This window comes from Tursiops truncatus, chromosome 2 (assembly GCF_011762595.2).
Source record: "Tursiops truncatus isolate mTurTru1 chromosome 2, mTurTru1.mat.Y, whole genome shotgun sequence".
In the NCBI taxonomy this organism is placed as follows: Eukaryota; Metazoa; Chordata; class Mammalia; order Artiodactyla; family Delphinidae; genus Tursiops; species Tursiops truncatus.
In genome coordinates this window covers 106669063-106681932 of record NC_047035.1, presented here as the reverse complement: position 1 = coordinate 106681932, position 12870 = coordinate 106669063, and the positions used below count along the sequence as shown (strand labels likewise).

General features: G+C 38.9%; 1 protein-coding gene across 9 annotated transcripts in view; it reads right to left on the bottom strand.

The window, feature by feature from the left end:
- The window catches only part of ZNF609 (zinc finger protein 609), a 233753-nt gene that overhangs the window by 59819 nt on the left and 161064 nt on the right, over positions 1-12870 (bottom strand). The gene's annotated exons all lie outside the window — the stretch shown is intronic.

Here is a 12870-nt window from a genome sequence, read left to right as displayed (position 1 = left end):
TAGACCCTCCCACAAGAATGCAATTACTTAGACGCCAAGAAGAAAGCAACGCATCTAGAGTTAAAAGAAAAATTGTAATAAAAGCAATAATCCCTTAATTCTTTAAACCCTAGCATTTATCAGGTTGACAAAGTACCAACTCTGAGTCAATACTGCCTACACCCTAACTAAACAGTGTCTGGAATATGCAAAGGCACTCAATACACAAACTGACTGATCTTCCCTAAAGATTAAGTATGATACCAATCAGAAGACCTAGAAAATAAGAGTCAAGGATTGGGACCCTCTTTCCCTTGTGAAAGACCAGGTTGAACGTACTCCTTCAACAGACCCACACTGAAAGCAAGGCACACACGCACCCATAATCCAAGCTGCTGGACAGCTCTGCAACAGAACTCTGGTTCTGAAATAGTTTACTGCATGACCACCACTCTATCTATAATCCATCTCCCTCCTTTTAAACACATATATGCACGTGCGCACGCGCGCGCGCACGCACACACGCACACACACACACACACACGCACCCCTACACCTTCCTGGCCTCGAACAGTACCCTGGAAGCTGAGATCTGGCTACTGCATCCATTCTCTTCAGGGAGCTCTCTGACTTCTTGGCTTACAAGTCAAGTGATGGTATTTGCAGACCGTCACTATCAGAGTTCACAGAATGCTAGAACACTGATTCTGATCAATTCTGGTCCCTGAAAAGCTGCCAAAACCTTATCCTTATCTGTTTGTTGTTACACACATCCACCCTGTACTTCCCTAACTCCACCCTTTTCATAAAATGGAAGTGGAAGCCTGTCTAATGAATCTTCTGCATAATGGCAAATGCCAAAAGGCATTTTTGGTCTTTTGTACTCTTGAAAATCAGGCATTTATAATCCAATTTGGCAAACTTCTTGGGATGTGGTAGATGCCTGAAAAACCCTTTAAAATTTCTAAGCACAGATATGAAGGCGAAAACAACAGAAAAAATGAACTGGATTTCCTACTACTCCTGTGTAGTGCTGGACTCTGGCTCTATCATTAAGCCCTCTCAGGAATTATAAGAAGGTGGTTCATTAACTCTTTGGAAAGGAAGTTTCCTGGAGATTTTACCTGTGAGAGTTACTAGAAAGGGGAAATCAGAGACAGAGTATACAGACCATCTTTACTCTTAGCCTCACCTCTGTTTCTTGGTTCTTTCTCTTGGGGAAGAACTAAGACAGAAGCAACTTCACAGTTAGTATGTGCATTTCCTTTGCTTAAGAGTTTGTTCTCTTTTCTATACCTTTCTTCTACTAGCAAGAGAAATTCCTGCCAAGTCCTCTTTCTTGGACAAAGAAATTGGCCTGAACCTTTTAGGTCACTCCTGTGAACTTTCTGATTGCCTCGCTTGAGCAAGTCCTATTGCCAACCTGTCCCATGGTTGAGGCAGCAATCCTAATCAGAGAAGGCGGTAAGTCCCCAGGGAGTCACCTACACACTCTGCCATCAAAGACAGCTCTTTTCTGTAAGTGGTTTCATTTCCTGTTAGGTTATTCAGTGCTGCTGGGAGGCCAGGGAAAAGATAAGCTACTAACATCTAGACAAAGCTAAGCTCCCAATTCTATACTAGCAGACCCAGAAAACAACGTCTAAGATATAAGTACAAAACACCACTGTTGCATTCAAGCAGCTTGCCAAATTAAACCCCGCGGGAAAACATCTGAAGAGAAGAAACTTAGCTGAACTGATCACTAAGAATAACAGAACTAATACACACGAGGAGCTGATTAATGTGTGTATGCATCAAACCACACTTACTGATCAGAGTTAAGTTACTAAGTAGAGTTCAGGATCTCTGTTTGTGTGAGGATGACTTTATTTAACTATCTGATTAGTTAAATGAGATTTCTGAGGGTGAGGAGAAGTGAGGAAATCCACCTATGGATGTAGAACTACTGTTCAGTTTCCTTCTACTTTGCAAAAGAAATCTAAGGAGCAACACAATAATGTTTAATTACAGATCTAGCTCTGCTAATTACTGTTTGGTCACATTTATAATCTACATTAAGCCATAGTGCATAATAAACAGCTCTGTGATATTCATCTAATAACCTAGGTGGCTTTGTGGGATTTCAAATTCTACTATTCATCGGAACAAACATAGCTTCATTTAACACTCTCCGGGAGAGGATAAAAATAAAAAAAGGACTCGTTTTGCCATGTTTCCTGTATGCCTAGGATATAAGAGCAGGGATTGTCAAGAGACTGATGCCAGCAGGGAAAATAAGGAATAGAAATATGAAAAGTTAAGGTCATTAAATACTTTAACAACTATGACAATGAAAAAAGCTGGGCCAATTCTCAGATTCTGAAATGCTAAGAAGTGCCACCATGGCTCCTGGGGCTTCACTGACATGGGAAGGTAAACAACAAAACAAAACAAAACCTGAAAAGAGACAGAGAATTTAAAGATGGAGATCTCTGAAGTTTCCCAATATTTCATGTCCTTTAGTTTTTTAATGATACTTCTTTTCAATTCACCTTTAGATATTAGTCTAATAGCACTCCCACACTTGAGAGGCACTAATGGAGGGCAAAAATTTCAAGGTGGCAACATAATTTTAGGGGTAGAAAATGTAGCAAAGAAATATTTGGGACAGACTCTCCCCTTCACAAATATGAGTCTGATATCTTTACCTTCACAGTCAAAAGGCAGAAAAGGAGCTGGTTCGACTGATAACTGCAGTAGCTCTAAGAAACTCCCTTTTATTCAAGAGTGAAAGATTACTGGGGATCATGGTTAGATGAATGTTCACATTTATCAGGAAAGACTGTGCAGAAAGTAGAATGTCATTAAATATACTAAATACTATATTAATAAGAAGTTCTCTTTCTTCAATAGTTCCAGAGATCCTTCAAGATTTTATAGTGACTCGGCATCAGCAACACTAACAGTAATATACGATCTTGATTGATGGACAACATATAAGTACTCACCCTGATGTATTATAGTAAACTTGATTTGCTCACAAAGTTTTTATTGTGGGTTATTAAAAAAAAAGGTAATTTAAAAAATCCCATTTATCAGTTTATTGTGTTATTTATATTTCTCTCAAATTAAAACACAGGGGCTAAAACCCTCAATTGTTTGAACTGCCTTCTGTCGATTGGCAATTTGAGACAAAATAAGTTCACTGTATTCTTGTTTAATAATTTAGGATTATTTTTGCTTATTCTGAAATATCTTTATTATGAGAGGCTGGAGGGTGGAAATCATGGAATAACTGAAGATGGAGGCAGGAATCTGAATTCTTCCTCTCCATGAAGCTCTTGTCAGAAAGCAACAGAATATTCTGAGTAAATCCCCAAAGAGCTTAACATTTAACTACTAGTGAAGGAGGAAATCAGTCCCTTTTCAAACACTAAGTACCTTTCCAAGTGCCTCTCCAAGAAAAAAGGAAGGAAGGGAGGGAGGGAGGGAGGAAGGAAAGAAGGAGAGGGGAGAGGAGGGGAGAGGGGGAAAACGAGGCTTGCCGGTTTCCTGAGCTTCCAGATTTCACTTGGGCTGCTTTGAAGAAGAATTTGGTTGTAACTCTGGTTAATTTCCCAGACATTTTGTAGTAGAAGACAAGGAGGTAAAAGAGAAAAAGAAAGATGTGGTAGCTGGCACCACAGCCAAACATCAAACAGTTCTTAAAAGCTACATATTCTATTATTCAAAGAAGACTTACTTTAACATTCAATTTTAACCAATCATCACCTGGTCAAGGTCAGCAGTGAAGGCTGTTCCAGTGTGTACTAGAAAATGCAAGTGCAGTGAACACATAATTTAAAGGCTACAGATTAGCCATAGGGAGTTCTCCGAGATGATCCCTATAGAGTCTCAGGCTCAGACCCTAAAGACTCTTCTGGTAAAGAGAAGGAGATGGCAGATCAAACGATCCTAATATTCAAGCCTGTCTAAAACTCCCAATGTGTGGCACTGAGTAAATTATGCTGGAAACTGAACAAAGGAAAAAATCTCATAAGCAAAATCAATGCATAACACAAATCACATGGCAGTGTCCAATACTGTGCAAAGGTTTTTGCTGAATGAAGCATCTCTTTTGCTCTTCCAAATCTTCTCACTCTACAGTCTCCTGCCTGCTTGAAATGCACCACATTTTCCTTCAGCAAAACTATTAACTTTGTAGCTGATGAGTAACCATAGGGACCTAAGTACTACCTACCTCTGAAACTGACTACATTTTTTTTCACGCAAGGTTGATGATCCCTCCTCCCATTCCTACATGCTTCCAAAGGAAGCACTAGAATTAGCTCTCAAGAATAAAGAATTTGAGAAAAATTCTGTTTGGCTGCAACTACTTCCTCTCCTGAACACGCTTCTTACCTCCTTTTACATACTCATTTCCTAAAAACATCACGGCTGGAACGTGTCTTCTCTACTCCATCCTCTTTCCCCTTAAGGAAAGTAAACACAACCGAAAGCTAAAGCCTTTCTCTGAATCATTCAGAATCACAGATGTCAAAAGAAAAGTCTCAACGTATCCTCCAACATGGATGACTAACTGTACTTAAGAACCTAATCATCATTTATATTGATGGTCCTATGAGAAAACACAAGCATTGTAATTGTGACATCACAAACCACATCTTGCTCTGCAGCAGCTTGGGAAGGAGAAATGGGAATGATTCTCCCTGCTTTAAGCCAGCTGTTCTTCACCTTCCAGGTCTTGGGAAACCTTTACAGATTTAAAAATTGAGAACCTTACACAGCTTTTATTTATGTAGGCTATATTTGTTGATATTTACTGTGTCAGAATTAAAACTGAAAGATTTTAGTATGTACTAATTAATTTAAAACAACTAACAGCTAACAATTTTGAAGTGACACGAGACACTTGGTGGGAGGAGGAAGGAAGGTGGGTGTAGAGAGGAAAGGGCAACACAGGGATCCCTGCAGTGATTGAACTGTATCTTGACTATGTGGTAGATACCCAGACTAGACATGTGATAACATTGATAACGAAGACCCAACGCAGCCAAAAAATAAATAAATTTATTTTAAAGAAAAGAAAAAAAAAAAAGAAAGCTGGTCTCACACAGATTTGTATGTCGTTTTCAGATAATTGTGGATATTCTCCTTTGATGTGACCCCAAAATGCAAAGAGTAATAGTTCTTTTTATTTTTTAATATTTATTTTATTTACTTGGCTGCATGGGGTCTTAGTTGTGGCACGTGGGATCTTCGTTGTAGCATGTGGGATCTTTTAGTTGTGGCACACAGGATCTTTTAGTTGCGGGATGTGGGATCTAGTTCCCTGACCAGGGATCGAACCCAGGGCCCCTGCACTGGGAAGCACGGAGTCTTAGCCACTAGACCACCAGGGAAGTCCCAATGAGTGATAGTTCTTAAAGGTTATTGACAATGTGGAATCTGAAACTTTTTGTACTCTGTTAGATTACAATCCATTGGTCTAGCTTGCACTTGGAATGTTTCTTTAAGTGCATGATTTTTTTTTTTTTTAACATCATGCATTAGTCATTTGGAAAATACTGGTTCACTGAGTTAGACAGCTCTTTCAAATGTTGACATAGTCCATTAATATTGAAAAGTGTTATTTGTTAATATTGTCTCTGAGCTTATCAGGAAAGTCTTTAAAATACTGGTAAGGTGTCAAACTCATAGGGGGGTAGATACAAATTTTCCAAAATTGTAATGTTAGTTTGAAAGCTCAAATTTTATCATTAACAACAAATAACTGTCAGTTGTTGTCCTTGGAATAATAGGCTTGTTACCAACCAGGGTTCTTGGCCTTCTCTAATCAGTAGAAATTGATAAGATGCAAGACAAGGAATTCAGGCAAGGCTTCACTGGGGCTCCTGCTGCAGCAGGAGAGAGCAAAAACAAGTAGCAAGTTCCCTGGCTTGCTCACTGAGGCAGGGCGAGCTGGTTCTTTATATGGGGTAATGGTAGGGGTGGGTCCGGGGGTTGGGCCAGAGGGGTAGTTTAGGTGGTTTGTCCACCACTTTGGTGGTGGTGTGTGCAGGGGGCATGCACAATATCTTGCTTTTGCTCCTGGTACCCTGTTTTTTTGCTCTTGGCTCTTCAGAAGTGGCAGTTGAGTTTTTGGTCTTTTTGTATCTTGTTGTCCATAATTTGCCCCAACTGGGCATGCACGAAGCTATTTTTAGTCCCATATAGTTTCTTGGTATTTTGTTGCTGGAGGAGACAGGTGCAAGCACTGCAGCAAAGGGTCCCTGGTCCCAGCCTGTCTCAGGCTTATTTCATTCATTTTCAAGAAAATGTCTGCTAAATACCCAAGTCTGAATAACTATAATTTGTTAGTTGTTCTCTCAAGTAAAAATGGCATTTCATGAAAAACTGGCTAGTTCAGCTTGGGACTCAGTTGCACAAGCGCTGTTCCTAGAGACAAACAGGATGCAGAAGAAGTGCTTTATATGTACTTCCCATTTTGCTACATAGAATATAAAATGACATGTACTCAAAGGTCAAGATTTAATAAGCTAATAATTGTTACTGCTTTATTAAAGATATTTTAAAGTGAAACTAGCTATATAAAAATGTTTACCTTTTACTGTGAGGGCACAGCAGTTAAGAATGTTATTACTAGTACAATTTGGAGCCACTGATTTGACTCCTGCCAAGATGTCAGCCATTTTACCTACCATTGCTTTTGCACCATCAGTGCAAATGTCAACAGAGTGAAAAAGGCAAGTAATGTCTTAGTATTATTATGAAAATAGTTTTGACGTGGCAGGACCTCTGAAAAGGTATGAGAGATACTTAGGGGTCTGAGTGCTATATTTTGAGAATTAATCAAGTTTCATGTTCTGGGATTGGGTAAGTGCTCAGCTTCTCCAGAAGCATATGCCATCTGATTCCTATACAAAACTGGGATTCTGGTAGCAAGGAAGTTGAGGGAGGCTGCCTGTTCAGTAGGCAAACAACAGTGTCTGCCATACAGTTTGGAAAGACAGTGAAGGAAAAAGAGACACAAAGGCAGGGAAAATTATTAGCAAGAGTGGAGTAGGTAAGACAGCTCCTAAGATCCAGACTAAGGATTTTTTAAGTAAGGGATGTTCATAAGTTAGGTATTAATAAACTTCAGCAATTGAGTAATGAGTATTTTAAAAATATGGGAGAATAAAGCACTCAGTTAATTGTTTCTAAAACGGACAAAAGAATGATGGTCATTAACTACTAATAAAATTGATCCTTACCCTTGTGGGCAGAGGGGGAATCACTCCTCTAGTGCCTATTTGTTCTCAAATTGCTAAGTATAAGACTTCTCTGAAATTGTAATTTAGTAGTTCAGAAATTAAACATGGCTTATCTAAAAGAAATTTTAAAATGGGTCCCTTAATTAACCAGAAGCCATCCTTTCCTACAGAAGTCTTCCTTGTCTTTGCTACTTAAGCTAAAGGTATAGAGATAAAACTTCAAAGTGGTATGAAGGGTGTTGTACAGTCTGAGTTAACTCCTGATTATGGACACCTTAGCACTACTGAACCAAGTGGGAAATGGCCATCTGCTTAGATATGCTTCAATGCCCAAGTGTCTCCTAGGTGACTTTGTGTTCTATAATATTAGGTCACAGAATATCAACTGATTCTTTATAACTTCCACATAAGACCTACAGATTTGACAGGAAACAATGGGTGATTCCAATGAGAGGTCATTCTGTCTAAACAAAGCACCTTAGGCAGCAAAGCTACTTGGGTTCCTAGAGAGCATGTGCAAGACAAAATTATAAAATCACATCATAGTGTGGAAAAACCTTCAAGATCATCTAACTAACCTAACCGCTCAAGGGTGAAATCTTTTCTATAATAGGTAGTCATAAAACCCCTATTTGGGGACTTTCCTGGTGGCACAGTGGTTAAGACTCCGCGCTCCCAATGCAGGGGGCCAGGGTTCGATCCCTGGTCAGGGAACTAGATCCCACATGCATGCTGCAACTAAGAGTTCACATGTCACAACTAAGGAGCCCACGTGCCACAACTAAGACCCAGCACAACCAAATAAACAAATAAATAGATATTTAAAAAATAAATAAAAAATAAAAATAGGGCTTCCCTGGTGGCACAGTGGTTAAGAATCTGCCTGCTAGTGCAGGAGACACGGGTTCGAGCCCTGGTCCAGGAGGATCGCACATGCCGCGGAGCAACTAAGCCTGTGCGCCACAACTACTGAGCCTGCGCTTACAGCCTGTGAGCCACAACAACTGAGCCCGCGTGCCACAACTACTGAAGCTCGTGCACCTGGAGGCCATGCTCTGCAATGAGAAGTCATGCTCTGCAACAAGAGAAGCCACCGCAATGAGAAGCCTGTGCACCACAATGAAGCGTAGTCCCCGCTCGCCACAAGTAGAGAAAAGCTTGCGCAAGCAACGAAGACCCAATGCAACCAAAAATAAATAAATAAATACATAAGTTTAAAAAAAAAATAAAATAAAAATAAAACCCCTATCTGAACTTTATCCACCCCGCCCCAACCCTGTGGTGAGAAAATAACCCTTACTTTACTGGATGGCTTAAAAGATTAAATTCTTTAACGTATGTCAAGGGCCTAGCAATATGTCTACAGTATTCTGGCAATCTCAAATGGTAGCCATTATTAGTTATTCTAAGAGTCAAGTCACTCTTGAAAGCTCATACTGAATTTCATAGCCATTAAAACTCCCTAGATCTTTTCTACCCAAACTTTGAAAACATTCTCTTCCACCTCTGACCCCCACCCACCACCACCAGTTTCCTTTCCCAGAAGCAATCAACCCAATGCATATGTATTTGCTTGTTTATATGTACCTTCCCTTCATTCTTTTTACACAAATGACAGTGTACTACATACGCTGTTCTGTACCTTATTTCTTCATGTAATAAAAATGGAGGTAACTGTTTTAAACTTTAAATGCTCATCATCCTAAAAGACAGACTGGATGAAATCTCAGCTCTGTAAAAACATCAGGGGTACCTATATTTCATACAGTCATTGTAGCAATTAACTGAATATGAAGTGCTTAGTGCATAGTGCCCAAGACACAGTAAAAGTTCAATAAATATTAGCCAATAACAATAATGATGATAATAATAGTAACAACAACAATATCTTACAATTTAATTCTATCTTTCAGTCTTTTATGACATTGTCAATCTCTGTTCAGACATTCAGTACTTGAACTGTCCATCTGCAGTGGTTCATTCTAGTATAGTTTTGACTTCATTATGTCTTCCCTTCTTCTGGTAGAGGAATTTCTCTTTCCTGTGGGAAATCCATTCCCCCAACTTCATTCCACTATAGGAGTGGGCCCAACTTTACTCAGACTACATGGAATAGGTTCTCCACAGGCTACAGAGATTCTTTCTTCCCCTGGTCCCTTAAGCTGGAAGGACTAACTAAACCTGGAACTGCTAGTGGCCATTTTCCCTAACACTTGAGAAGGCTTGTCTAAGAAAAAAGCCAATTCAGGGGAAAGTAGAATAGAAATGAGCAAAGATAGAATCCCAAAGACATTATTTGAGCCCCTGCCGGAAACTAATGAACTCCACTGGTGAGAACCTACAAATTCCTTGTTTGCTTAAACTAGCTTGAGCCAGGTTTCCATCACAACTGAAAAAGTCCTGACCACTATATATCACCCACAAATTTATATGCATATTTTCTATTTAGTCACAGGTTATAATGAAAATGTTGAACAGGACTGGATCAATGGCAGAGACTTGTGGTATACTAACCTAGCTAACATCTAGTGATCAATACTCTTTAAATATAGCTCTTCAGCCAACTATAAAGTCACCCAACTGTATCACCATCCAGTCTACATTTCACTGACATGTCATCAAGAATATCATAAAAGGTTTTTTCAAATATCTTGAAGAAATCAAGGCACTCCAATCTACCCACCCAAAAACTCTATTGGGAAGAGAGAGAAAGTTTAGAGTGTCATGTTTTAGAAATTAATTTGGTTTCTAATAAGCATTATTTTTCCGGATTCCTTTCTTCATTCAGAAACATTAAATACTTACTATAATCTAAGCACTGTATTATGGCAAGTGATGAATCTTAATATGATCCCTGTCCCTAGGTCTGGGCAGGTAAACAAATGTGAACAAGTAATTAAAGAAATATCATAAAGGATGTAAAAGAAGTACAAAGGTGGCAAGATCACTTGTGTACACCTGGGAGAGAGGCAGCTGACGTTTCAGCTGAGTCTCAGAAGTAAGTTCAACAGGAAGATAAGGAAAATTAGGTTATTTTAGTCAGATGTAACACCAAATACATGGCCTGAGAGGGAACCACAATAGTTTGGAGGGAATGGTCAAGTGGTGGGAGATTACATGTCATACTAAAGAAGGTCACTGTGGAGTTTTAAGCAGGAAAGTGATATGATCCAATAAGGTTTTTAAATGATAGAAGCAAACTTCAGTTACTGCTTACTGTGTGTGTGTGTGTCAAGCACTTTTCAAAGCATTTCATATGTATTCCTCAAAATGACCCTCTGAGGTAATTAACATTGTATCTCCTTTTAAAGATGAATATACTAAAGCTATATGGGCTAGGTAAGTTGGCCAAGGTCATATAGCTACCAAGTGATAAAACTGGGATTCAAACTCAGGCAATTTGGCTCTAGAACCCATGCAATAATAAAGAAGTGAGAACCCAAACTGAATGGTGTCACAAGAAGTCAAGGGAAAATGAAGTTTCAAGAAGAAAATGGGCTGCCGTTGTGCAAGCTGAAATTGCAGGAAAGGGTAAGGCACAGAAGCTAAATTGCACTGGGTAAGGGAGAGCATCAAGAGGTGAAGGAAAGATAATCAGAAGTTACTGTGTGTCTACTGTGCACCAGAGTTATCTTAGTAAATCTCCTACACTCCTATGAAGCAGATGATGCTTTGTTTGACAGAAAATAAACAAAGTCCCATGAAGGTTAATTGATTTGTCCATAATGACCAGTTACTAAGCGGCAGGGCCAGGATTTGAACAAAGGTATGCCTAACTCTAGAGCTTGTGCTCTTTTCCATTATACATGCTACTCCAAAAAACCTTCGGCATGACCAGGAAGAAGAGTGCAAGTACTTCACAAACTATCTGTTTAACATTTTGTTCTAGGACTTAGCTAAAGTTCAATGTTATGTTTGATGGTCTACAATTTTGAAAATTTGGACATTTGCCTGTCTGCAGTCTTATAGTTCTCTCCCATCTACCAGGATTCCCTAGACGAAAGGATCTCTGACTACATGTGCAAACTCTTTCAATATTTTCTAATGTGATTAATTTGGATTTAGACACTGAACTCTGTCAAAAATTGAGACACTTTGTGAAAGAGGAAAGGAGGTGGTTGCTATTTAGAATGTGGTAAAGCAAACTCATCTTTTATAAAGAGAACAAAGGTTGTTCAAGAGTTTTTAATCTGTTTTTTAGATCTGAATTTGCACATTTGTTTTGGTAAATCCTTGGTTTCATACAATGATTTTTTTGCTTCAAGTGGCATCATAATATGGTTCTGATTTTCCAGTACAAATATCCTTTGAAGTGGAACTGAAACACCTATCAATAAGGCAGTTAAGCCTTGCTAAACTATGTTTCACTTTTCAACAATTCCTTAGCTTAGCTCTTCTAATATAGACCAACAAAAGTGAAAATACCAAATAACAACACTATATGAAATTTAGAATTTTGTACAACATACTTAACATACAGGGCTCACAAAATCTTATAGAAATTGAGAAGGGCACTTCATCTTTCAAGGGCCAGTAAAGTTAAGCTTCCAAAACAGAGTAACTTAGAAAGGCATCAGAGCATTCAATATTGGAAAAAACTCTGGCCTTAAAAATCTCTCACCAAGGTAGAGCAGTAGGCAAATCCAACAATGTAAATAAGAGTTGCTATATTCTAGGTAACAGATTTTTACAGCCTTCATTACTAAACATGGTCCTTATTGTAATACTCACAAATCCATTCAACAGTGTAATAAAATGAAGAACTCTATAAGGCTCAGAAAAAACAGATATCCTGTATTTGCAGAGTCAACACAAAGTTTATATCCTAGCTTGCAAAACTTCATTTTATATTAGGAGACAACTGTTAAACAAATAATCATAACAGAGGTGAACAGAGGGCTGCAAGTACCCTGCCCAGGGAGTGACTGCCAAGAGGCAACAGGGAAGACTTCATAGCGGAGTGGACCTAAAGGAGTTCCCCAAGAAAAGAATAGAAAGCATACTCCATTTGCACAGCAAAGGAAACCATACACAAAAGGAAAAGACAATCTACAGACTGGGGGAAAATATTTGCAAATGATGTGATGACAAGGGCTTAACTTTCAAAACATATAAATAGCTCATGCAATTCAGAAACAAAAAAACCAAACCACCCAATCAAAATATGGGCAGAAGACCTAAACAAACATTTCTCCAAAGAAGACGCACAGATGGCCAATAGGCACATGAAAAGTTGCTCAAAATCGCTAATTATCAGAGAAATGCAAATCAAAACTACAAGGTACCACCCACACTGGTCAGAATGGCCATCATTAAAAAGTTTACAAATAACAAAGGCTGGACAGGGTGTGGAGAAAAGGGAACCCTCCTACACTGTTGGTGGGAATGTAAATTGGCGCAGCCACTATGGAGAACAGTATGGAGGTTCCTCAAAAAACTAAAAATAGAGTTGCCATATGATCCAGCAATCCCATTCCTGGGCATATATCCAGACAAAACTATAATTTGAAAAGATACATGCACTCCTATGTTCATAGAAGCACTACTTACAATAGCCAAGACTTGGAAACAACCTAAATGTCCATCAACATATGAATGGATGAAGAAGATGTGGTACACATATACAATGAAATATTTCTTGCCCATAAAAAAA